The sequence below is a fragment of the Mesocricetus auratus genome, unplaced genomic scaffold (assembly GCF_017639785.1).
Source record: "Mesocricetus auratus isolate SY011 unplaced genomic scaffold, BCM_Maur_2.0 Super-Scaffold_100676, whole genome shotgun sequence".
Classification (NCBI taxonomy): domain Eukaryota; kingdom Metazoa; phylum Chordata; class Mammalia; order Rodentia; family Cricetidae; genus Mesocricetus; species Mesocricetus auratus.
Genome location: NW_024429266.1, coordinates 55,708,421 through 55,733,944, shown reverse-complemented (window position 1 = coordinate 55,733,944; position 25,524 = coordinate 55,708,421). Strand labels below are relative to the sequence as shown.

The 25,524-nt window shown below is 47.4% G+C and overlaps 1 protein-coding gene across 6 annotated transcripts in view; it reads right to left on the bottom strand.

Moving 5' to 3' along the window:
- Nucleotides 1–25,216, bottom strand: part of Atp2b4 (ATPase plasma membrane Ca2+ transporting 4) — a 108,700-nt gene extending 83,484 nt beyond the window's left edge. For 5 of the 6 annotated variants that reach the window (XM_040738534.1, XM_040738533.1, XM_040738535.1 and 2 more), the window contains exon 1: nt 24,820–25,215. The gene's annotated coding sequence lies outside the window, so the exon portion shown is untranslated. Of the gene's footprint in view, nt 1–24,819 lie in introns of all 6 variants that reach the window. The other variant, XM_040738538.1, reaches the window with a different exon arrangement.
- Nucleotides 25,217–25,524: the final 308 nt, after the last annotated feature.

Below are 25,524 nucleotides of genomic sequence, written 5' to 3'. Positions count from 1 at the left end.
GGGCATGCATGTGCCGAGGCACGTTGTGTGGAGGTTGGAGGACAACTTCTGGAAGTCAGCTCTGTCTACCTTCACTGGTCGTGGGGATCAAACTCTGATGGTTAGGCTTGCTGGGCAAGTGCTAACCTGCTGAAGCATCTCTCCAGCTCTCACTAAGAGCCTGTAACTGATAGCATCTTCAAACTCTTCCTGAATTACACAAGGATCTCCCAGCACTTAAACGCCAATGATTCACTTTCCTGTTTATATACCATAGCTGAAATTACAACTTCATTTTTTAACCTGACACCCTAAACATTGTTATCTTTATTGTCTTTACCATCAATTACAACTTCATTTTTTTATCCCAACACACTAGACACTATTTTTATTGTCTTTACTATCAATATTTAGATTTAGCACTGTGCTTACCATTTCTTCAGTTAATCATTTCTTCTGGAATTTTAGATCTTTTCCTTAAGTCATTTGTCTTCTTGAACTATGTCCTGTAGAAGTTTCTTTGGTGTTTGCGTTGGGGGAGGGGCTTATTTGTTAGAAACCTGTTTTCATCTGTCTCTCAAGGGCTTTACCCTACCCACATTCATGAAAAGATTTTTACTGATGACAGAATTTTGAATTAGCAATTATTTTCACTGTCTTCTAAGTTTTAAGAAAACAGCTGTCAGCTGGGCATGGTGCCACACACCTTTGATCCCGGCACTCCAGACAGGCAGATCCCTGTGAGTTAGAGGTCAGCCTGGTCTACATAGTGAGTTCCAGGATAGCCAGGGCTATATAGAGACCCTATCTCAAAAAAGCAAAACAAAAATAAGAAAGAAAATAGCTGTCACTATTGTCCTTCTCAAACCAGTCTATGGGGTAGGGCTTCTTTGGGCTTACTTGGCCTTGGCTTTTTGCAGTTTTAGTTATGCTGCATTAATGAACAAATTTAACCTGTCTGTTGAGATAAATTATATATATAAGATTGAATTTCATCAATTTTTGAGCATTGTCTTCAAACATATCAGGGTCTTTTCTAGGTGTTGGCAAATTATAGCACATGGCCAAGATGAAGGAGAGCCGCCTGTTTTTGTAAATAAAGGTTTTTTGACACAAAGCCACAACTACCATTTAAACATCCTCTGTGACTCTTCCACACCATAATTGCACAACTAGTCGTTATAAAGAGATCATATGGCCACAAGGCCTAAAACATTTGGCAGTTTGACTCTATTCTCTAACCCTCTATATTTCTTCCATTTCTAAATCTTCATCTCTTCCATCTACCATATTGATTTCTTCAGAAAAATCATATTTACTGATTTTGTCCTTAGCTATATTATACTATTTAAACTAGGCACTTACATGTTAATTTCTGAGAGCCTGGGGTTGTAGGTCCGTGGTACAGCACTTGCTTTGGGGTTCAGTCCTAAGTACCCTTAAAGTGGGAAGGTCCTAAAAAATACATGTTGCAAGTATGGTGGCTCATTTCAGTAATTCCAGTATTTAAAGGCTGAGGCAGGAGTATTACCATGAGTTCAAGGTCAACCTGGGCTACGGAGTGAGATCGTGCCTCTAAAAGCCAATAATAATAATAATGAATATGAATTTCCTTTATTTTATTTGGGTCTTCATCATATCTGCCTGGCAAACTGCTTTCAGTACTCTGCTGACTCTGATTATCTGCCATTTCTGCGAGTCTGGTCTGAATCATCTGTACTGTTCAACCTCATTGGCAATCAGGGAAACGCAGGAAGAGACAGGAACACTCAGTACTCAGGAGGCACAAGAATTCAAGAATCCACTGTGAGCTTCAGGTCAGCTTGGGGTACAAAGTAGCATTCTCAAGTGTAGGGGGAGGCAAACAAGGGAGGGGGAGGAGAAAGGGGCGGTTTCCACTTGGTAGTGAAAGTTACCAACCATGAAAAGGCCCTCAGACAAGAACTCCTACTGTCAGCACGCAGCTTTGAACACTCGAGCCTAACGAGAGACTTTACCAATGAAGGAACTTCTCCCTCGAGCATGATGAGGGCTGGCGAAGGCAGTCAAGGCGAGCTGAGCAGAACCTGTCCATTACTGAGTTAGAGGCACTGAAGCAGGGTGCCAGCGAATTGCAGAGGCCTGGTCTCCCTCCCTCTTTGGGTGAGGACTGCAGAGAGTCATACTTCACAATGAGAGGAGATGTCCCCACAGGCCTGAGTGTGCATCTCCTCTGGGACCCACAATAAAACAACCTAGGGCAGAACCCAATGCCCTTCCAGGCCAGACTTGCTGGGTTCTAATTGGAGGCCAACCCCACCCAGCCTGGAATGGTAGCTGTGGGCCCCGGAAGTCCGTGTGCAGTGACTGGTGCAGGAGACTTGCCCTAAATGGACCTCGCCGCCGCCCTTGCCCTGGGCGCTCAGCGTCTGGACCTGCCGCTCCCCGCCCTCCGCCGCAGGCGCCCGGAGCAGCTGGCTCCCAGCACTGCCGAGGATGGTGAGCAGCTGGAGAAACAAGGACCTAAAGCCCCTGAGGACTGCCTCAGCCCAGAAACCTAAAATAACGAGACTAGCTCCACCCTGGCAGCAGCGATTGCTCAAGAAGGGGGCCTGTGACTCACAGGAGTGCAGCTAACCTAGCGGCCCAGGCCCCTCCCTCTCTACCACCCCACCCACTGCCTGTCCTTCCCCCTCCAAACTCTGGGAAGGCCCCACCCCGCCTTCCTCTTACCTGAACAAACCTTAAACAAAACCCAATGATGGCAGCGGCTCTAGCAAGGTTTTCTCTGGAGGGCCCCCGTGCAGGCCCAAGACTCTTGGGAACACAGCTCCACATTTCGCCCACCAGCATGCACAATCAACGCTGATAAATCAAGGGATGCATGATGTGAGAGGACAGGTGCTAAAAACCGGGGTGACTCTGGGATGTGGGCCTGGGAGACAGCAGGGAGAAAGCCAGGCAAACTGGATAGCACCTACTGAGTATGTGGGGAGATCCCAGAGTGGAAACTAACTTTCTTGGTTACCAGTGGGAAGCACCACTTTCTATGATCTCAATTTTTGCAGTCTGATTTAAAAAAAAAATTCTGCCTGCAAATCACAGTGTTTTTAAACTTCCCAGAGGATGTCAATTTAGATTGCATATTCTAGATTATCATGACAACTCTTTGTGGTTAGAAGCAGATGACAAATAGGGCTCAGGGGTTAAGTGACTTACTCTAGCTAGGGGCAAGGTCAAGAGTGGAATTCTGTCTCCAGATTCTCTGTTGTCCCCCAGGATTCTCAGGTCCCTCACCCACTTGGAGTAGGCCATTCCACTGAGACCACTCTCTCACCCACAGCATAAAGAAGGCCCACTGTGCTCGAGGAGCATTCAACTTCAAGAAGCTGGAGAAATATCTCCTCGGCTTCTGGGGAATAGGGGGCCCAGGACACTCACTGGACAGGCTTTCTCCTTCCAGCCTTCAAAACAATCACCAATCATCTGTGGGCATTCTAACGGCGTGCAAGGCACCTTCACAGGGTTTTTGCAACAACCTTGTAAGGCATTCAGAATTATATCATCTGATACTTTAAAAAGACAAAGGGTGGAATTTAGAACTAAGTGACATGTTCTAGTCTCTGTGTGTCTATCCGGAGCCACACAGCTTGTGAATGAACACAAGACTTCATGGTCCAATCCGTGGCCCTGTGCTGAACGTGCCAGCATTCTTTGGCCAGTATTAGCCAGAAGCCACAGAGGCCACAGGGATTCTTCAGCACTCTCGAGTTTACGGAAACCATTTGGTAAAACCTCCAAGTGGCTGGCATCCAGACTGATTCCAAACTATCCTAACTGCTTTAGGTTATCAGGGGGCCTCTCTGTCCCCACCATACACTGAACTAAGTCTTTGTTTCTGGCCACACGTTTGCTCATTATCCCTTTGATGTAGACAGCCCCTTTGGTTTTCCTAATTCCTTTTTCTCTGTCTCTCTCTGCTCTATTCTTGGATGATATTTTAAAGTTTCTTTTCTTTAAAAATATAGCTGCAGATAGAATATACTTAGCTTGTCTTTACACATGAACATGTAACAGAATGAAGGCAGGAAAACCTCATAGCTCTCAACAGTCAGGAGCCAGGGTGGAAGCCCAACCCTGCAGGAGGGACCAGTCTTGGTCATTAGCGGGTAAACCTACTCATAAGCTTATAGCGGGCTTTATTTAGGATGCTCTTCTGTCAGAATGCCTGGCCTTGAGCTGAGCCCGGGCAGGAGCCACTCTGTGTTTCTAACTCCTACTTCAAACACAAGTTGGTCTGCTCCTCTCACACTTTCATGTGGGATCCAGACATGCTGAGGAAGGAACTTCCCTAAAGGCAGTCTAAGAGTCCCAAGCCTTCCTGCATCCCTGACTTGTCGCCACAGCTCAGACTCCACACCCTGCCCAGCTGGCTCCAGATCACAGCTCTCAAAGCAAGGGCTGCGGGCCTCAGCCTCTACATTTCCTTTTGTAGAATCATATTGATCTTTCCCTTCTATCTGCTTCTGTTGGAACGTGTAACCAGTTCCTTATGAGGCAGGACCGATGCTCATTATACTATCAAGGAGGGAAATATTTAAGTCAATAACTCACTATTTAATGTGTTCCAAATTTGTTTTAAAAATGTATATGCTAACCTGGGTACGGGGTGCATGCCTATAATCCTAGCTACTCAGAGGACTGCTAAGGAATCGGAAGCCAGCCTGGGCAACAGAATCAAGAGTGTATCTGTCTGTCTGTCTAAACATATTAATAGCTACAAATTTGAATATATTATAAATCTTCTTTTTAGGCTCCCCCACCAATTTTATATGCTTTCTGGAATGATCCTGAGTAGAAGCAGAACAGAACTCAGACTATGGCATCCACAGCCTTCCCTTAGTGCTCAGGGGAACTTGGACAAAGCATTATTTTATCTCTTTGCCTTGGTGTCTCTTTGAAAGGGAGGATGGGCACAACACCTTCCTTATTGAGGAAATGAGGTCATCACAATTAGCATCTGTCTTGGTGGGTGATAGTAAACCCCATTATCGTTATTCTTAGAGGGAAAGTAAACATCCTTAGAAACAACATTTTGACTCAATGCTACCCCCAGATACGAGACCCTGTCTTTAAAAAAGTCACTTTTCTAAAAATACACCATTCACATTAAGAGATACTTAGAAACCAACAAGAACTGTCACCTTCTTCAAAAGGCGTCTCTGACAGAGACTAGAGCAGGAATAAGCACAAAGCATGGTGTAGATGTGTAAACGGTCACATGAAAAGAGACAGTCAGGAGGGGAAGAGGGCGTCAGAAGGATCCGAGACTGAGACAGACACAAGATTCATGAAACCAAAGCGAAGATGCTGTTTCCTTTTCTTTTAGTGCAGCAGGTTGAACCCGGGGCTAAGGATTCACTCTGCCACTAAGCTGCACTCTAGCTCAAGATGGTTTTTGAAGAAAAAAACAAAACAACAACAACAAAAAAACCCAACCTCCTAAAACTAGCTAGAGCAGACCACAGAGTAACCGATCAAATGATCAAGCAATAAGATTTCAAATTAGCATACCAGCCACTCTACACAGCACCTGTAATCTCAGGACTGGAGGCTGAGGCAGGAGGATGGAGCCTTCAGGGTCATCCGGCCTGGGTTACACAGAGACCATGTCTCAAACATAACAAACAGAATCCTCAAACCAAACCAAGATTGCAAAGGAAAACGGTAGCAGAAACACAGACAAAGCAGCAAGGAGGGACGAGAAGTGCCTGTGGGCTGAGTAAGGGAATGTTGTGCTCCGGTATGGTGTTTAAAGCCTTGTTGCCTGGGGCTCCTAGCAAGATGACTAAGGGACTTAGTGAGAAACGGCTCTGTCTTAAACTGGGTCTGAGGTTAGCCCCAAGTTAGGCATGGGTCTTTTGGAGTTGAGGGAATGAAAAGGGGCCAGCCCAAAGGCCTCTGAAAAGCAGCTGTTGACAGGAGCAGGTGCCTGGGTGGGAGTGAGATGCTGAGCAGGGTGGGCAGGGGGGAGTACCATGCAGAGCAGAGCTGGGATCCCCCAGTTTCCTTATGTTGATTTGTAACAATCTGACCTTGCAACCGCCTCACCTGCTCTGTGCCAAGAGGGCAGGTGCAGGTTGGACACCAGAAACAAAAAGGGACTCATCATCATGACTTCAGTTCTCCTGAGGAGCTCTCACTCCCCGAGAGGATGACCACCTAAAGCGAGCCGGGGGCATGTGGTCGGGGACTCACAGACTCCTAGCACGGGGTCTGAGGAAGCTGAGACACGGGAGGGTGACGTTTGCTCAAACAAGGCTCAGCCAGCCATGGCAGGTCACGCCTAAAATCCCAGCACTTGGGAGGCAGAGGCAGGAAGACTGCCAGGAGCTCAAGGCAAGTCTGGCTTGCATTGTGAGTTCCAGGTCGGCAAGGACAATAGAACAAGACAAGCAAGCATACAAACAAACAACAAAAAAAAAACTCTCCTAAGGGTTTCACAATGCTGGGGGGGGACCAAGACCCAAAGTAACTTTTCCCGGGGCTTTGGTCGTTTCTCATTGCCCTATACTAACTTTCCAGGACGACTCCCCCAGTCTCCATTGTCTGAAGCTAAGTGAGAAAGGGCAGATTTACAGACCTCACCCTATTCTGTGCCCCGTGGTTACCCCTCAGAGCTGTTTTCCCCATTCTAGGTCCCCACATTCAAATGGACGCTGAGATCAGGCAGAAGACAAAACCCAGTGAAGCAGGGCCGAGCCTTCAGCAATGGGAGAGAGAGGACACAGGCAGAAGATTCACACTGCCCATCACCAGTCCCAACAGGGCAGTGGTAACTTAGCTCCTGCTGACCGTTGCCATGGGGAAAGGTAGGCTGATATTGTCTGGGCTTCTGGCTTGGGGGAAAAAAACAAGACATTTGGATCTATGTGAAATTTTCTTACTTTTAAATTTTGGTAGCCAGCTATAATTAGTCTGCAGGGTTGTTAAGGTAGGAGGAAGCAGAGAATTTGAGAGTTGTAATGTCCCTGAAGTACATTCAGAGCAAACTTTATTTTAGCCACGAACACTTTGAAGCCTGGGAAGTTTTCATGAATTCCAGAGGCCAGAAAGCAACTCAAATGACTCAAAGCCTGGTCTCCAAATGTTTGCTCTAAAATGGGCTCATCTAGAGCCCAGATTCTTAGTGGGTTTTGTTGATCCACATGGGACTGTGCACTTCTTGAAAAATCTGGCAACAGCTGAAGGTTTCTGAACATGCAATGGCCCAGAATTAATCCAAAATCAAGTGTATTTCTAAGGGAGGGTCTGGCCACGCTTGCCTGTGTTGCATTGTGGGACTTCACCGCAGCCGTGGTTCTTAACACACAACGTAAGCACTCTGGACCATGCATGCTGTCGTAACATTCAACAGTCAGAGAACACGCTATGAAGCACCTCATCTCAGAGTTCAGCTACTGTATGTGTGAACTGCAATGTTTCCCCTTCTTAGAGAAACATAATGGCTTAATTACAGAAGATAAAGATTTTTAATATCAGTACATATCAAGGTAGTACATTCTGGGATTACATTGTTAGAATGTTTCAATTTATCCAGGGCATAGAGGCACACAAACGTTTACTCCCAGCACTCCATAGGTGGCAGATACGAGTTTGAGGCCAGCCTAGTCTACATAGTGAGTTCCAGGACAGCCAGGGCTATATACTCTGTCTCAAAACAGCAAAAAGAAACAAAAAGGATGTTTTATTTGATTTTGTTTTTAAGGCAGGGAGGGTCTCTTTACTGTATAGCTCTGGCTGCTCTGAATTGGATCAGGCTGGCCTCAAACTCACAAAATGTTTGATTTTAAAAAATGCTGTTTGACTTGTGTTCATATATGTCCCCATCCCCCCCAAATGTGTGGACCAATGAGATGGCTCAGCTTGTAAGGGCACTTGCTGCCCAGCCTGATGCTCTGAGTGTGGTCCACAGGACCCACCTGCCTCAGGTTGGCCTCTGGTCTTGCACTGTGACAAGAGCACCCCATATATTCAGCACAGACACAAAATAAGTAAATAAATAAGCGTTAAAGAATAGTTAAGTTGAACTTTGTGCGTAAGAAGAATTGATAACAATTTCTGAGCTGTCTCTAAACATACTTCTGCCATTTTGTGCTTCGCATTTATAAGAGGCAGTGTTCTCAGAATTGACAATTATAAAATCAAAATATTAGTCAATTCTGAAAACCATTGAAGATGTTCTGTGTCCTCTAGTATCAAATCAGCAGCCAAGATTTAATTGTTTATCTAAAAATAAACAAGCATGCCTCATTAGCATGCACATTTGCTTTTGTTTTTTACAAATGGCAAAATTATAAGTATACCAACCAAAGGGATGTTTTTAAATAAATTTCTTTATCATTTATTATCAGTAAACTTTGATTTATATACTTATTTTATATACCTATATAAAATGTGAAAATTTCTCTGACAAAAGGGGTCATAACTGGAAAAAGCTTAAACAACCCTGCTCTAGACCACCCCACCTGTCATTAGGAGTTCTTTGCAATTAATTATACAGGCATGGGGTGACAAACTACTGGGGAGGGATGCTGAATCTGGAAAGGAAATGGGTAAATTTACTACAGTCTTGACTCAGTTTTAAAGATTTAATTCATCTACCCATGCATCCACGAATCCTTCACTGATCATCACACTATGAGGCAGCGTCTGTGCTATATTTAATACTGGCTACCCAGAGATGACTAAAGCATCACTCCTCCTTTAAAGCAGTTCCCAGGCTGCCTAGTGGGCTTCGTGAGAACGCTGTGCCCCAGCCACTGCACTGCAGTAACCTGTGAACTCTCAGCTAATACTCACACCTGTATCTGTAAGCCACGTCCTCTGAGAGTACCTCCCAGTGCCTGACACTATCCTCATGGACTGAGGGGGGACTGTAGGCTCTCCTCCACCCAGAGCCCAGAGCGCTGGAGCAACCCACAGGAAGTGAGAGCAAGATGCGCTCAGTGCCAAGCCCCTCCCAGGGCAAGGAAGGCAGAGTGGCTCATGCATTACCTTGACCGCTGAATTCTCTGTGAGTGCATATGGGAGAAAGCAAAGGAGAGCCCAGCCTAGACTCCCTGCCTGTGTACTCAGTGGTCTGCACAATTCCAGTAAGCTGACCTGGGTGACCAAATAGTGATGATTCCCGTGGGTCATCACAGTTTCTAAAAAGAAACATTGCCATCCAGTTTGATTCCCTCTATGGGAAAGAGTTTTCCCAGCATTGTCTCTTATGGCAAAAGAAAATGCAGAGAAAAAACAAACACAGCAAAGTGGCTGAGATACCCCACCTTCAGCTCTTGCTAGGATTCCCACTGCTTAAACACCAAGCAAGTCCTAGTGTTGGCGCCAAGAAGCGAACCTATGACGTGGTAATGATAGAGCTCCTTCCTGGGCCACTCCCTGAAGTGCTTTGCTGCAGAGACGCAGGAGGGGGACATTTTAGTCATTGAGAGATTATGGGCTATGACAATGACAGACGCCTGGATAGATGGAGAGGGGAGAAATAAAGAGACAGAAGAAGGAAAACTAAAACTTGTTGTACACCTACTATGGGCTAGGCCCTTAGAATATTTGCACATGGCCACAGAACTGGCCAGACAAAGGTGAAGACTCCCTAAACCTGTGCTCTCATTTGTAATCATCTTCTGGGATCAAGATGGCCTGGATGTTCTGGGACACAGGAAACTGCTATAAAGAAAGGCATTAGAGGGGATAAAAGATCTGGTTAACTCTGGTCTTTGGGCTAAAAACCCAGTGGAAATTAGCATTCTTTCCCTCTCCACTCAGGACCTCTGTACCCTATTTCCTAGTCCCAGTAAATGGATTTTTCAGTGTTAGGGAAAATCTCTCATCACTTGTTTTCCTCATATAGCTAACATCCTAGGTCATATGCATGAAGAAAGGAACAGATCTAAGGTATACTTTCCTCTAGACCTTTCCACATTAGGAGATGGGTCCTAACACTTCCTCATAAAAGCTAGGGACCCGACGCATGCCACAGGAATGTTGCACTTATTTCAGGGGCCATTCTTCAAGGCTTAGAAAATAACCCCTTTCCCTCTGATTTTGGAGAATTCAGAGGTCAAATGTTTCCCAAGCAGAAGCTGTAAGTCCCCCCTGCCCACCTGTATTTTTGTTTTGTTTTTGCCATGTTGTAAATAGATAAAACCCAGGTTTTCATGAGAGCTTGACAAATGTCCTATCCCAGAGCTACACTGCAGTCCTGTAACAGTCTTTTTATTGAGTAGTTATGACATGCTTGGAAGACATCACTGAACAAAACCAGCTAAGATCTTTGTACTGATGGAACACACACTCGGGAGAGTCAGGGCTGAGAGTGTACCTTACTGATACAGCACTTGTCTAGTGTGGGCAAGACCCTGGGTTCAATCCCCAGTATCAGAGAGGGTAGTGAAAGAGAACAAAACACTTCAGAGAATCAGAGTTCAGCAGGCAGTCCTGAGTAGAAGGGGCACAGAGTTATGTCAGACCAAAGATGAGTCCCAACGCCAACCAGCCAGATGGCCTCTGGATAAGACAGGGCCGGGTAGCCATGTCTGACTGCACTTCACACTTCCAGAAGGCCTCAGATAATGGGAAGACATCAGAGCTCAGCTGGAACCAGCACCTTTTGGCATTTGGACTGAGAGCCTGAGCTAATTTATTTAGAGACCTAGGCTGAGCCTGCTGCTTGAGGCTCGTGCATGTGAATGAGGGAGGAGAGAGCCTGCTGTGGAAGGAGTTCTTGAGGCCTAGGAGAAGCCCCTCCAGGGCTACCCTCCCACACCCAAGTTCTGTAACATTTCCCGGTAACCTTTTAATAAAACCCCTCTGTTCCTTTTCCTCCTGCTCTTCTGAGTGAGCTCCCAGGTGCTGGAAGACAAATCCTATACCTGCCTCAGAAGGTGGCTGTTGTGACATAATTAGAAAGAAGCCAGCACTCAGCTGACATTCAATAGATGCTGTTGAGTCTCTCCATTCTCCTGTCAACTAGTCAGTCACTCAGCACAGAAAGAGGAAGCCTGTAAATACATCAGACTAAGGTTGCTTCTCAGCCTTCTGGTTTAGAAATACCTTCATTAACCTGTAAAATGGAGACTCCCGGTACTCATCTCTTGGGGGATGTTGAATGAGTACTCCAAGTTAGATACTGAACGCACAGCTGATAAATTAGCTTGGACTACTGTGTCCACTGCTGTTGTTGTTTTTCCAAGATGCAACAGTTGTTGCCTTAGGCCAGGGGAGAGGACACAATGACAGCAGCACAGGAAGGAAGCTGTGGGGTCCAGAGAGCTGGGCAGTGGAGGGAAGGGGTGAAATGGAGAGGGAGGAGCAGGCATAGTAAGCCCCACAGGTGCTTCCACGTCTGCACAGCGCTCTTCATCATAGCTCATTTGGCCGTAAAAACACTACAGGGCACACAGGACAGACGGCACATATGTTTCCCAGAGACTCAATAAACGTGTGTATAGTATGCACCATCTGAAGCTGAATCTACTGCCTCTGAAAAGTGGGTAGAGGGACCGAAGCGTGAAGGCAGGGCTAGCGAGGAAACAGTGTTTCCCGCTTTATCCGTCACTGCCACTTGGATCTTGCCTGGCTACAAAGTGATGTAGCATCTTTGCCTCCATCTAAGCAGGGGTCTCAGGATGCACACACGCATATAAAGTCAGGCAAGGCTGAGATGCCCAGAGGTCTGAATCCACCAGATTGGGGGAACCTCCAGTTATCACCACACCTTGTCCCAGCACAGCTTCAAGTGACGGGAGCAAGTCCTTTACCCTAAAGTCACAGCTCATTGATAACCCCAAGGACTGCCATGGTGTCTCCCATCTTTCCCAGCTCAGAGGTTCCTTATCTGAAGCCCCTTGTAGGGAGACAAAGGCACATTCCCTGGAAACACTGCCACAGTCAGGGCTTTCTACACGTACCTGATTCAGAAAAAGCTTCTCTGGGCTTCAGGTCAGCCACTCTGGGCCCGTTCTGTCCCCTGGGTACCACTTTCCCACCCACAACATAGGAGTTGGCATATGGTTTGCACTCACTTCCTGTTTGTTCAATGAATGACGGATTGGTTCCTTCTACAAAACCAGCATACACTGTCAAGCTATAGTGACCCTGCTTGTTAGCTCTTAGGCCCCCAAGTCAGAGGTCACAGGCTAATCTGGCTTAGTCAGCTGCCCTGGAAGAAGTAGAGATCTCATAGTTTCCTCTCTCTGTGCCTCCTCTGATCTCTCATGGAGCCTGCACCAAGGAAAGGGCGGGCCCAGGGATACCCAGGCAGGAGAAGGAAAGCTCTGCCTACCCCTGCCGTGACTTCCGTTTCCCCTCAAGACTGTCCTGCCTCTTCCAGCTCAAGGCCCCACTGTATACAGAACTGTGAAGAGGAGAGCCTGGCTCCATTAGCCGCTGTGTGGATGAGGGTGGTGCTCCCAAGAGCACTGCTCTGCATTTCCTCTAGTGCTAACTTTCCTGGCTATCCATAGCACAGTGGCTTCATGGTCTCTAGCATCTTTCTTCCAAAGTGCTTCTAGTACACGATCTCGCGGCGTGGCACATCATTTTCTCCCGTACAGGAATGGCTCTCTCTGTTATATGAGGAGAGATCCTGGGACCAGGGAGAGTCATTGATGAGCAGTGATGACACGGTGGGGGTTGGACACTCAGTGGCAAACTTGGAGCGGGGAGAACTGGATTTTGACTCTGGCTCTGCCTCAAATGAGCCAGGTGTCCTTGGGTAAGTCTCTAGATTTCTGTTTTCTCCTTTGCCAAAGAAGGAAAATGGACTATTTCCCTAACTCCATCTGCCTCACAGGCTCTGGCAACCCCAAGTCCTCCCTGTACGAGGTCAGAGAGCTCCTGGAAGTGTGGGTTCCAGCTGTGTCTGTCCTAGCATCCTAACAGATGTGCGACGAGGGCTCCCCACAAAGAAGGCTGTGTAGTACAGACTGTGGGGAGGAAACATCAAGATCATCCAAATGGTCCCCGGGACCAGGGGAGCAGGTAGACAGCAGCTGCTGTCGAGGCCAGATGTCACCCTGCCTGCGACACTGGTGCTGGCTCAGACAAGGCTGGAGGCATGCCAGTGGGTGGGCGCAGACAGCCTCCTTCACCTGCCAAAGCAACGGACTCTCCGGCTCTCATGTCTGCAGTAAGGATGCCCTCCCCACCTCCCCTCTGCCCCACAGTCCTTCCTCCAGCTTTACCCTCCCCACCTCCCCTCTGCCCAGCTCCTATGCTGCCCTTTCTACCCCTTCAAATCCTGTCTAGCAACTGCCTCCCTTCAAAATTATTTTCCGTTGAGAAGCGTGTGGTGGCACAGGCCTATAATCCCAGCTATTTTCTAGGTTTAGGCCGCAGAGTTGAAAGCCCAAGGCCAGCCTGGGCTACAGGAATTTTGTCAAGTTAGTGAGGCCCTGTCTCAAAGTAAAAGGCAGGCAGTGTTTGCATAGCTCCATAGTAGTAGTAGTAGTATGCTTGTCAAGACTCGAGGTGCAAGTTCTAGGACCACAAAACAAATAATTATCCAGGCATGGTGGCACACACCTGTAATCCTAGCACTTGGGAGTCAGAGGCAGGGGGATAGCTGTGAGTTCTAGACCAACTCCATAGTAAGTTCCAGCCTAGTCAGATCCCCTTTAAGTGTGTGTCCCCCTCTCTGCCACGAGTAAGGGGGAAGAGTAGTTCCTTTCTGTTGCCTTGAGGGTTCTTCCATCCTCAAGTGTCAAGCCAGGCACTAGGGACATACAGGCAGTCTTGTGGAGGTAGGTGGCAATTTCTTCTCTCCATGGTAAGCTGCTTTGGCCAATTCCAGGAAGGTTAATGTAAGAATTTCAATGGAACTTTGGAAAAAGACTTAGCCAATACGTGCACCACCCCCAAGGTCAAAAATACTGAGAGAGATGCCAAGCTGGCCTAGCAAATGATAGCTTACCCAAAGTTTGCTAACCCCACTGGCCCATGGCACTAAGTATACAATCCCTGATTTCCAACATTCAATACTAATATTTAGGCTGAAAAACAAGAAACTAACTTTTGTGGGTCAAAGTGGTTGCACATTGGTCATTTCAATCTAATGGGTCTCTTGGGATTTTTGACCCATGGGAGACAGTAAGTCCTTGAAGACTTGGATATCTCTACCTCTAGTCAGTGTTGGCAGCTTTTGACATAATCATGGCTGGGTGTGGCGGTCTGAATGAGAAGGCCCCATAGGCTCATATGTTTGAATGCTTAGTCACCAGGGAGTGGAACTCTTGGAGAGAGTTAGAAGAATTAGGAGTTGTGGACTTGTTGGAGGACGTGTGTCATTGGGGGTGGACTTTGAGGTTTTAAAAGCCCACGATAGTCCTAATGTCCCCTCTTCTTTCCCTAAGGATCAAGATGTAGCCCTCAGTTACTGATGTGGTCCCTTCCGTGATAACAATGAACTAAGCCTCTGAAACTGTTAGCAAATCCTAATTAAATACTTTCTTTTCTAAGGGTTCCTTGACCATCTCTTCACAGCAATAGGACACTGGGAAAGTATTAATACTAAGTCCTTGCTAACTGAAGTTCTGGGGGTGGGAACCTAAAACCTGTCTTAACTTCTAACTCCAAGGGTAGCTGTCCAAGCCAGAACCTGTCCAGTCTCCTTTCTTGTGGTCATGTCAAGTAGATGATGGGATTTAGCTGCAGGTTGTAGCATCCAGTTTCTGAATGACTGAACTTGGTTTCATGGTCCAGTGAGGGAGATGAAGGCTCAGGGGGATGGCTGCCTCAGTCAAGGTCATGCAGACAGCATCTCCTAGGCCTCTGGCTCCTAGCTCTGTGCTCCTCTGATAGGCCCAGTGGCGCCTAGAACAAACCCCTCCCTATCTGCCCATTTTCAGCTTCCTGGCTCCTGCTTCCCCAGGCTTCCGAAAAGACAGAAGAGGAATTGAAGGCAGGATCAATAGCTCTTTCCTATGTGAAAAGAGCCCTGAGTGGCACGGGGCCTAGCCCATGGTTTCCAGGGAGAGAAAGATGAGCAGCCCCAGAAACTGGATCTCTCTCCAGAGCCAGGACCAGGCTAGGAAGGTAGGGGTGGCTGCACTGTGATTTGAGTCAGACAAGGGAGTGTGGAAGGCCTCGCTTAGCCCAGTCAGAGCAGGCAGAGCGGGTTTCCTCAGAATCGCCTTATTAGACTATGTGAAGGAGTCACAAGAGGTGACAACTCTGGGGCTGGGGGCACGTTCTTCCTCTTGCAACCTGGTTTCCTCCTCAAATGGTGAAGCCCCTAGGCTTCTTCTAAGCAAAGGCACAGTGTCATTGTGTCTCCTGTGCATTGCTTGGCTCACTTGCCTACTCACTGGACGAATAACTGAGACAGAGGACCTAAGGGAAGTCCCTCGTGTGGGAAGCCCCTGCTGGGTGCTTAGGAAGATGGGGCCAGGAGTCTAGGAATCTAGGGGCCCTTTCTGGCCTTTCTGTATTCAGGTCCCTCCCTACCTGTTAAACATATCAGACCTGAAATAGTGAAGGAAAACAACAACAACAACAAAAAATGACAAACCATACAACAATCAGCTATACAGACTATTACACTTAGATTCCTCTATTGCTTTTGCCTTGTTTTCTTGTAGTACTGGAGTTGGACTTTAGGCTCTGCATATACTAAGGAAGAAGTCTTACTCTCCGTAGATTTACCAACTGTTGTCACTGCCTTCCCCTTTGGTATGTGCATGTGTGATTGCACACACATTTTTGCTGAACCATTTGAAAATAACTTCAAACACTTTGCCTTAAATATTTTACATAAAAAGGATACTACCACATAAAACTGCATTACCACTTTCAAATCTAAAACATGTAATTATATATCACCTAAAATCTAGACTAAAGTATTCCCAATTGTCCCAGAAGTTGTTTTTCAATATACATGCCACCCTATGCAATTAAAATGTATACATTCGAGATGGAGAGATGTCTCAGAGGTTAAGAGCACTGGTCACTCTTGCTGAAGACCCAAATTTGATTCCCAGCATCCACACAGTGACTCACAGTTGCCCGTAATTCCTGTTTTAAGGGATCTAATATCCTCTTTTGACTATACAGGGACCAGGCACACATGTAATTAGCAGACATGCATGCAAGGCAGAACATTCATCTACTTAAAGATATAAAATTAATTTTTAAAATGTATACATTCAGCCAGTGAGATGGCTCAGTGAGTAAAGGTACTTGCCACCAAGCCTGACTCTGATCCATGGTACCCATATGGTGTAAGGAGAGAAATAACTCCCACAGTGGCCTCTGACCTCCACATGCATGCCAAGGATGCACACTTGAGAAGCACATACACACAGATACTAAAGTTTTAAAAACTGTAAAAAGAAATTAAAATTCATACATTGTATAGGGATAGACTTTTATCTTTTATCTCTTTCATTTTCTACTTTAAGAGATTTATGATTTTTATTTATGAGTATATATGTGTGTCTGTGTGAGTTTATGTGTGCCACATACGTAAGAGTCCCACGGAAAGGCCAGATGGTGTTAAGTCATCTGATGTTGGTGTTGGGGACTGAACAGGTTCTTTACAGAAGCAGGGAACAGTAAGTATTCTTAATGAATTACCCCCATCTCCAGCTCTTCTTCTGTTTCTTATCATCTATGCTGGGTTCCACCTTCAGCCTTTTGTAGCAGCAATTTCCTTTTCATTTACTAACTTACTTTGTGTGGGGGCGTGCACATAGGGATGTCAGGGACAACTTCCAGAAGTGGTTCTCTTCTCCCACCCTGTATGTCCCCGAGCTGGACTCAGGTCTCCAGCTTTGGTAGCAGGCACCTTTCCTGCTGGGCCAGCTCGTCAGCACCCCCACCACCAATTTTTATGTTTTTATGACATTTGGGGGGTATGGGGAGAGTCTTGGCTGCTGGCCCCTGCTTCAGATGTCTCTGTCACCTCTTTGAAACTGGATCTGGCTAAGCAGTTTCGACTAGACCACAGAATGGGTTGAGATTCCTATTGCAAGGCTCAGGGAAGCTTTCCCATTTCGGGGTGGGGAGTCCCCACTATTGAAGATGCTTGATTACTTATTAAGGTGGCAAGTGCATGGTCTTGCCAAAGGCAGGTCCACCCCCCACACACACTTAGATGAAGAGCAATCTGTGAGGGGATCTGTTGTGCTATGGCCTGAGTGCTTTTGTGGTCCCAAATTCATAGAGGTTAAATCCTCACAAGTGATGGCATGAGACATCTGGAGGAACCTGGTGAATAGGGTTAGTGTCTTCCCAAGAGACACAAGTGAGTTTTGTGGTCTCTGTCCCACCCCCTCTCCTGAGGGTACAAGGAGAAAATGGCCTAATCATTTTCACTTGCCTCCAGGTTTGCTGGTGTCTGCCCTTAGGCTTCCAGAACTGTGAAAAAGCAATTTCTGTAAAGCCAGTCACTCTGCAGGGCATGCTGGGACCGACCTTTTACCTAACAGTGCTCCCCACTCCCTGCTCAATAATTTTATCATCTATTAATGAGCCTAGCCTGAATCAGCTTTTTGTTGGGGAAATTCCGAAGGAAAAGGCAGGTTGGGAGATGCTGGCCAAGAGACACAGTTTCATTTAGAAGGGATAAGTCTTTGTGATCAGTCTAGTGTGGAGTCTGCAGTTAATTATAAAGTATATTTCAAAACTGCCACAAAATTGAAAAGATAAATATGTGGTCCTGGATACGCTAGTCATCTTAATTTACTTATTCCATAATATATATCAAGATATCTCATTGTTTATTCCACATACAATTATTTTTCAACTAAAAATCAAACTTAAGGGCAGGCATGGTGGCACACACTTTTAATTCCAACACTCAGGAGGCAGAGGCAGGTGAATCTCTGTGAGTTTGAGGTCTATAGAATGAGCTCCAAACTAGTCCGGGCTACAAGGTAAGACCTTATCTCAAAAAATGTTTTTTCTTTTTTCAAATTTAAACAATTTTAAGTTAGAACCCATGCTGTCCAAGAACTCACTAACCATGGTGGTTAGAATAGGAATGGCCACTATAGACTCGTGTGTGTGAATGCTTGGCCACCAGGTAGCATGGCTTTGTTGGAGGAAGTGTGCCACTGGGGGGTGGGCTTTAAAGTTTCTGTAGCTCAAGCCAGGCCCAGTGTCTCTCTCTTCCTGCTGCCTGCACATCCAGATGTAGAGCTATCAGTTACTTCTCCAGCGCCATGTCTGCCTGCGTGCCACCATGCTTCCCACCATCATCATGGACAAAATCTCTGAACTGTAAGCCAGCCCCAATTAAATGCTTTCCTTTGTAAGAGTTTCTGTGGTCACAGTGTCTCTTCACAGCAAAAAAAACTTAACCAAGACACCACCCCATAGTGTTGCAAGCAACTAAGACTGCAGGCATCTACCACTAGGCCCAGATAAATAAATAAATAAAATCAAGTAATTATTTAATGAATTAACTTATTTAAATACGTTCATTTGTTGTGGTCTAAAGGGCTGAGTCAGGGTCTAGTATGCTCTAGGCAAGTGATCTACTATTAAGCTAAATTCCAAGCTTTTTTTCTTTTTTTCTTTCTTTCTTTCTTTTTTTTTTTTTTACAAATTTATTTGAGACAAGGCCTTTCTAAGTTACACAGGCAGGCCTTGAACTTGTGATCTTCCTGCCTCAGCCTCCCAGGCAGCCACCAGGCCAGCCTAAATCGAAATGTAAAGAGCTCCAACACTTCTGCATCAGGTTAGCTGGCATTTCTGCGAAGAGTTTTCCTTCCTGCTCTTCCTTGCCCCTTCAGCTGTCAGACTGGATTTGTGAAGCCCTTTTTATCGCGAGGGTTGCTTCTCATTTTTGTTTCTCAGTGTCTCACATCCACTAGGAAGCCCCTGTATGCAGGCACGGGAGTAAGCGTGCTCCGGCTTCCTGGCACAGCACAGTTCACTGTCCTTGGTCAGTCTCAGACCTGATAACAGTCAAATGATGCTGGCTTCTAATAGGGGATGTGGTACCCAGAAATAAAAATCCAGGGGCAGATAAGATGGGCGGCTCAGCAGGTAAGGGCGCTTGGTGTGCAAGTCTGGCGAGTTGAACCCGACGCGTGGGCCCCACAAAGTTCTTTTCTGACCACCCCCTCTCTTACGTACCCTCTCCACACACATCTTGTACACACATGCATGCAGTAAAAACGGATAAATAAAAATCAGGCACTGGATGTAGCTTTGCTTCTAAACGCTTTTGGTGTTTAGACCAACAAAACAGACAAAGAAGCAAAGAGCCCTGCGCTTCCCCGCTTCTCCACCCGTGTTCTTCTCTATCTCTTTCCATGCTCAGACCCGACTTTTAGACATCTAAGTTCCAGGCACAGACACACGTCCCATCTGCCCTACAAGAAGTGGAATGATGGTTTTCTATTCACAAGACCAATATCATGAATAATAAATACCTATGAAGTACAGTCTGAAGTTTCTCTCAGTTCTTGGTGGACTATATATTCTACCAAGGATACAGAGTCAGAGCACTGACACTGAAAAATACTCTAGTTGGCCAGATGTGGGGCACATGCCTGCAGCTCCAACACTCCTGAGGATGAGGCAGGGAGGACTACTGCAAGTTTAAGATTAGTCTAAACTTGCCTTTAAAAATAAGCCCTTAAATTTTTTTACTTGAATTAATTCTTTGCAATGAAATTATTACTTCATTAGTCAGTGTTTCTGCTGTAGGCATATTTAGTTGGATTTTTGGATCTAATTAAGTTGTTGAAATATGTAAGTACTTTAATCAAAACTGTCTGAAAAAGTATAGCCAAAAAAGTCTGATTTTTCCTGTCACCTCATCTGCCTTCTATAGGAAACCATTTTCTTATTTCAAATTTATTATTTGTGTGTGCATGCATATATGTGCATGGGCGCGCTCATGCTAGTGTGCATGTGTGTACACACACACACACACACACACACACGCGCGCGCGCGCGCGTGCCTTTCTCTTTTTGGCCTCTAATTCATAGCACTTCTCCTGCCTCAATTTCCCACATGCTGGGATTAGAGGTGCATACCATCATACCTAGCTTTAGCTATACACTTAAGAATGGGCAGTAGGACAGTTTGCCATGGTTTCCTATTACAAATACAATCCGACTCACTTTATGCACACATGTCTCTTTATTTGTGAGTGTGACTCTTTGGGATGATGACTTGGGTTGCTGTGTAATTGAGTATGTGGCCTGTGAGGCATTGCAAGTGCCCTTCCTTTCGGGGTTGTATGTCTTTGCCCTCCTGACACTGACTCTACAGACTGGCCTGACCTCACTCTAGAGCCCTGAACTGAATTTCTTTGAACCCGGCCAGAGTCCCAGACATGTCTAGCAGTAAGCACACTGCCTCAAATGCCTGTGCCCACCCTAAGTGATGGCAGGAAGGCAGGCAGAAGGTGGCCTTGCTGATAGCATGCCAGTTCATTTTCCCAAACTGTTGGGATTTGCGTTTGACACTTGCTCAGCCAGGAGAAAAGAGCTGAAGTTACACTTTGGCCTGAGAGAAGGCAGCATGAGAACGGTGACAGGGAGGCAGGGACCCAATTCCTCGGTGCCTACGTCCTTGTCCCCTTTTCTCCCCAGGCCACACCGACCAGCAGACACTTTTCTGACCAGAAGTCCTTGGCTCTGACTAACTAGTTCCTTCTTGGTTTCTCTCTTCCACTACGTTTACCACGTGGGCTGACGGGGGAGGCAGAAGAGAGACCTTGTCATTTCTGCTGGAACATGTGCGAAGAAAATAAGTCAGTGGAACAAGAGCGGCTCATCCTAGGAAGGGAGAAGACAAACAGATTCCGGAGAGGAAGCAGAGTATAAAACACTCTACACAGCTCTCTTAGACTCTAGCCCGGGGGCACACTTACTTCTATGACCTACAGAAAAGGGGAAACAATACGGTCATTATGGAAAACATTAGGCAGGTTCATCAAAATATTTTTAAAAAAATAGAGCTGGGGTATCCAGTGGCTGAGCACTTGCCTGGCATGCAAGAGGTTCCAGGTTCGAGTCCCAGCACTACACAAACAAACAGAATTAAAAAACAAACGTGCCATATGATCCAGCAATCCCATTACTGGGTATATATGTAGAAGAAAAAAGTCATAATAGAGACATCTGCCATTTGTGTCTATGGCAGCAGCACTATTCAAAATAGCCAAAGCGTCCAGCAGCTGAGGGACTGGCAAAGGAAACGTATCAACCGCGAGAAGAAAGGCAACCTGACGTTTGCAACAACATGGAAGGAGCTGGAGGGCATTATGTTAAGCAAAACTAGCCTCACACAGTAAGACAAATAGCAGATGACCTCATGTGGAATCTGGAAACGATGATTTTACAAAGCCGAGAGTGGAATGTCGGTTGCCAAGCTGGGGAGGAGGGATGGAGATAGGATGATGGACACCACCTAGCTGGAGTTGGAAAGGAGTAATAAGTTCTGTTGTTCTATGATATGACTGGAGAGAATGATAGCATGCTGTGCACTCTAAACAATCTGCCTGAAAACACCTTTGGATTGTTTTTAACCACAAGGAAATGATAAATGTTTGAGATTTGAATTGAACGTTATATAGTATGCACATATATCAAAACATGGCATCTATAAATACGTACTCTGCGCCAATTTAAAAGAGTATATTTTCCATTTTTCAGAGAGAAAGGAGTGGAGAAATGCTGTTAGCCCAGTTAGACTGCATTTAGAGGGTGCCTGCCCCACCCCATCTTCCTGACCCCTCCCTCCCTCCTGACAATAGGGAGAGAAGGAATCAATGCCCTCCTAGGAGCAGGCAGCAGGCTTGGTGGGCAGTGTGTCTGAGGAGTCACCTGTAGGGAAGGCACACAGATGGCCTGGCAAATATCCCTCCAAGGAAGGGCAGGCTCAGGGTGGGGCATTTACCTGTAAAGTAACATCAAATACGCTTCTTAGGATTCTAGGCACCCCAAATAAACATATTCCTCATCTCCTTCAGAAGTTCGGTGGGTGCTGGTCCAGAGGCCCAGAGCACTGAATAAAGAGCGAAGGGCCAGTGGTACTGAGAGAAGTCAACTCAATAGTCTCAGGGGGCAGTTGGAACTGCTGTTGGGTGCTGGCAGAGCAGCCCCCCTTCCTCTCCAGATCTTATGGAGAGTGACGGGATGTAAGGCTGTCTGATATTCCTGCTGGGTGACCTCCACTCCCCCCACGCCTTACTACTCCTTGGGCAGATCCTGACTAGTTTGCCCCCCACTCCCCACATAGTGCCCTCATTTAGATTCTCTTCTGACATCAAAGACCATAGCAATGTGACAAATCTGACTCAGCCACTCCCTCCCACCGTTTCTGTGGTAAGCAGGGTTCCCAGAGCTAGGAGGGGCTATAGACCAGAGGGCAAACTAGGGGCCCCTTCCTGCACCTCCCCGTGCAATTGATTCCCACGTGCTATTACTCCACCCCTTGGGACTAGCAAGATGGATCTATAAGGCCTCCTGCCTTGAAGCCTCTGATGACCTGAGTTTGGTCCCCATGGACCCTCATGGTGGAAAGAGAGAACACATTGTCCCCTGACCTCCAGATGTGGTCCCCCAATAAAAGGTTTTTTTTAATTAAATTGCCCCTTCTCGTAAGTGTTGACAGAGTGCTAGGGGCTGGGAATCTCGGGGATGAGGCAAGCTAAGCCCCTTCAAGTTGACCTTGGATCCAAGGATCCAGGGACAGAGGAGTGAAGGGACAGAGGCTCCAGCAGGGACCGGAAGGCTAGGAGCCTCTACTCCATCTAAGCCCGTTCTCCTCTGAGTACTCAGACTAGGGCAGAGCCAGGCAGGAGGGTGGAGACTGCTGAGAGGCTGACAATAGGGCAGGTCACAGAGGCTGCTAGACAGGAGGCATCCAGCTTCTGCTGCAGTATTACCAGCCCTGCGGTCTCACGGCTGGGAGAGATGGGGGCACAGCTGGGCTGAAAAGCAGTCTCCCCAGCTGCCCAAGACCCAGGACACACAGGGCCCCCAAGACCCATTAGAACAGGCACCCTAGAGCATGTAAGCAGGCATCTCAAGAAGCAGACATCCTTATCTACCAGTATCTGCCCCCCCCCCATTCCTGCCTCCACTTCCTATAGGAGAAGGGCATCAATTCTTGTTGGGATCAGACCACAGGTAGGGTAAAGTGGCCAAGGGGTACAGTCTGCTCCATCACCAGATACCTGCAAATGAAAGCTCGCTCTGGTGGCTTCCCTGGCTACCTTTTAAACTCTCCTCCTATTTCTCCCCCGGGTCTCAGCAAGACTGTTCTCATAGCTTCGGAAGATAACTAAGCTAGCCTGTCCACATCATAGGGTCCTCCTCTTTTGAAATTCTCCGTTTCCCTAGGCCCCTTGCCATGCTGGTCCCAGCCTGGAATAATCCTGGTCTCCTCCCTTCCAGATAAGGAGATCTCAGAGCAAGGGGGGCTGTGGGAAAGAGTCTCTTAGGTGGGAAGAGCCAGGAACAAGGGGAGCGCATGTGGGTGGGTGGGGGTGTCAAGCATGGAAGGGAGTGGACGTGAAAACTCCCCCCCCAGACACCCCACTGGAGGAGAAGATGGCCTGAGAACAGGAATTCCTTTTCCCTCCCTCTCCAGTTTGCATTCCCTCTCTCAGCATCACAGCAGCTGATTTCTTCACCTGACACCCTGACAGCACCACCTGGCCAGCACGTGCCAGCCTCAGATCTGGAGGGCACCGTGAGTCCTGCAGGAGTACCCATGAAGAAGATGCCTGCGGCCAGGGCATGCTCTCTCTGCTCCCAGGATTTGCTGGGCCCCTCCTCCCGTCTCCCCCACGCAGCTGCAAACAAGCAAGTAGGCATTCTTGTAGAGGTGGACCAGAGTATAGGCTGGACTCATCTCAGGGAAAGATGCCAGGCAGCGGCACTACCAAACAGGGAGAGGAGGAAGAGGGGAGCAACCCTAGGCTCAGTCTCTATCTCTTAAGCGATCTGTTCAGGGACCCTCTCAAGATGCCAGAGGCCCAAGCCAGCCACCCCCACAGCCTGGGGCTTGAAACTGAAAACTTTTCAGTGTACCCCTTCATCCCTTCCCATTAGAAGCAGAGATGCGTGGGGCGGTGCCCTCAGAGACACTCCTACAGTTGGTTCTGGACGCTTACGCTCACTCGAACAACAGCAGTGAGAGGGAACTCCCAGCTTTTTCCACAGCTAATTATAGACGTCAAAGTCTGAGGATGTTTTGTAAGCCGCAGAGAGAAACTGCTGAGGTTTCTATGCAAAGCCAAAGAAATTTAATTTGTGCACTCCTGGTTCTCACCGTCCAACTTCTCACAGCCTATCTCCACCTTATGCCCCCAGTGAGCCCCCTCCTTGGCGCTAAGGCCTTCCTTCCCGCTGAAGATTTATTTGGTTCTATTTTTCCCATCTCTCTTTGGGGCTTTCGAGAAAGGGAACAGACGCGGAAAATATTTTTTTCCGCAACAGTTTTCCATTCTGCGGCTGGTTCCCAAGCCGAGGGGGAGGGGGAGAGCAGGAGCGGATGGGGGTCGGCTGGAATAAATACTCGTTCCGAGAGCTTAATTTGGGTGAGAAAAAAAGCAGTCCCTCCATTTCCCCACCCATCCCATGATCCAGAGGAAAACGCAAAGAGATCACTTGTTTGATTAGATGATTCTTCAGAACCCAGGGAAAAATATAGTGTTGAAGAAAATCTCATTTTCTCCCCCCCCCCACCTCTCCTATTCCACTACCCCACCCTCCCAGAATTTGCCAGCATCAGGAAATTCGGATACTTTGAGAAGCCATTGAGAGGAAAGAAAGAAACAAAGTTTGCAAATCCCAGCGTCAATTCATTCTCTGCAAACCTACCTCTCTTGTTAGCAAAGATTCAGGTGCCTCCAAGCGGGACTCTCCCTCCGCGTTTCCATGGACCGAGTAGGGTGGGGTGACCACCCACCGCTCTCCCCAGTGTGGAAAACCACCTAGTGATGCTGGCTTTGCGCTCTGGCCTTTGAGCAACAGCTGGGGGAGTGGGCTGGGTCTTCTTCCCCAGCCCTTCCACGAGAAGGACCTTCCTGGAAGAAAATGGGTGCAGGGAGCTGGGCGGGTGTCTGACCTCGCCGTCTTCGGAGGGATGGTCCCCCAGGAAGTTCGTGCCCCCACCCTATCCCCAGCCTAGGACGGTCTCAACAGCAGAGCTGTCTTAAGAAAATGCTTGTCATGGCAACAGCTCCAGCCAACTCCGGCCAGACTGGGACTCCCCAGCTCTCCCCCAGCAGAGCGGGAGGAGAAAGGGGCGGAGCGCGAGCCGGCGGGGGTGGGGCTTGGCGGGAGGCCAAAGCATTGCTCAGCTCTTAAGGTGGCCCGAGTGCAGAGCGCGGCGGGATGATGCTTCTTGGTCGGTCTTAAGGCGGAATGGGGAAGGGTAGGAGGAATCCTCTGCCCTCTTGACTTTCTCCCAGCGCTGGTTCTTACTTGTTGAAAGAGGAGCAGAGCAGGCATGGGTGTGGGTGGAGGTGGGAATGGATGTGGGCAGCGGTCTTCAACCGTTGCTGTGGAGGGGAAATAAAGGAA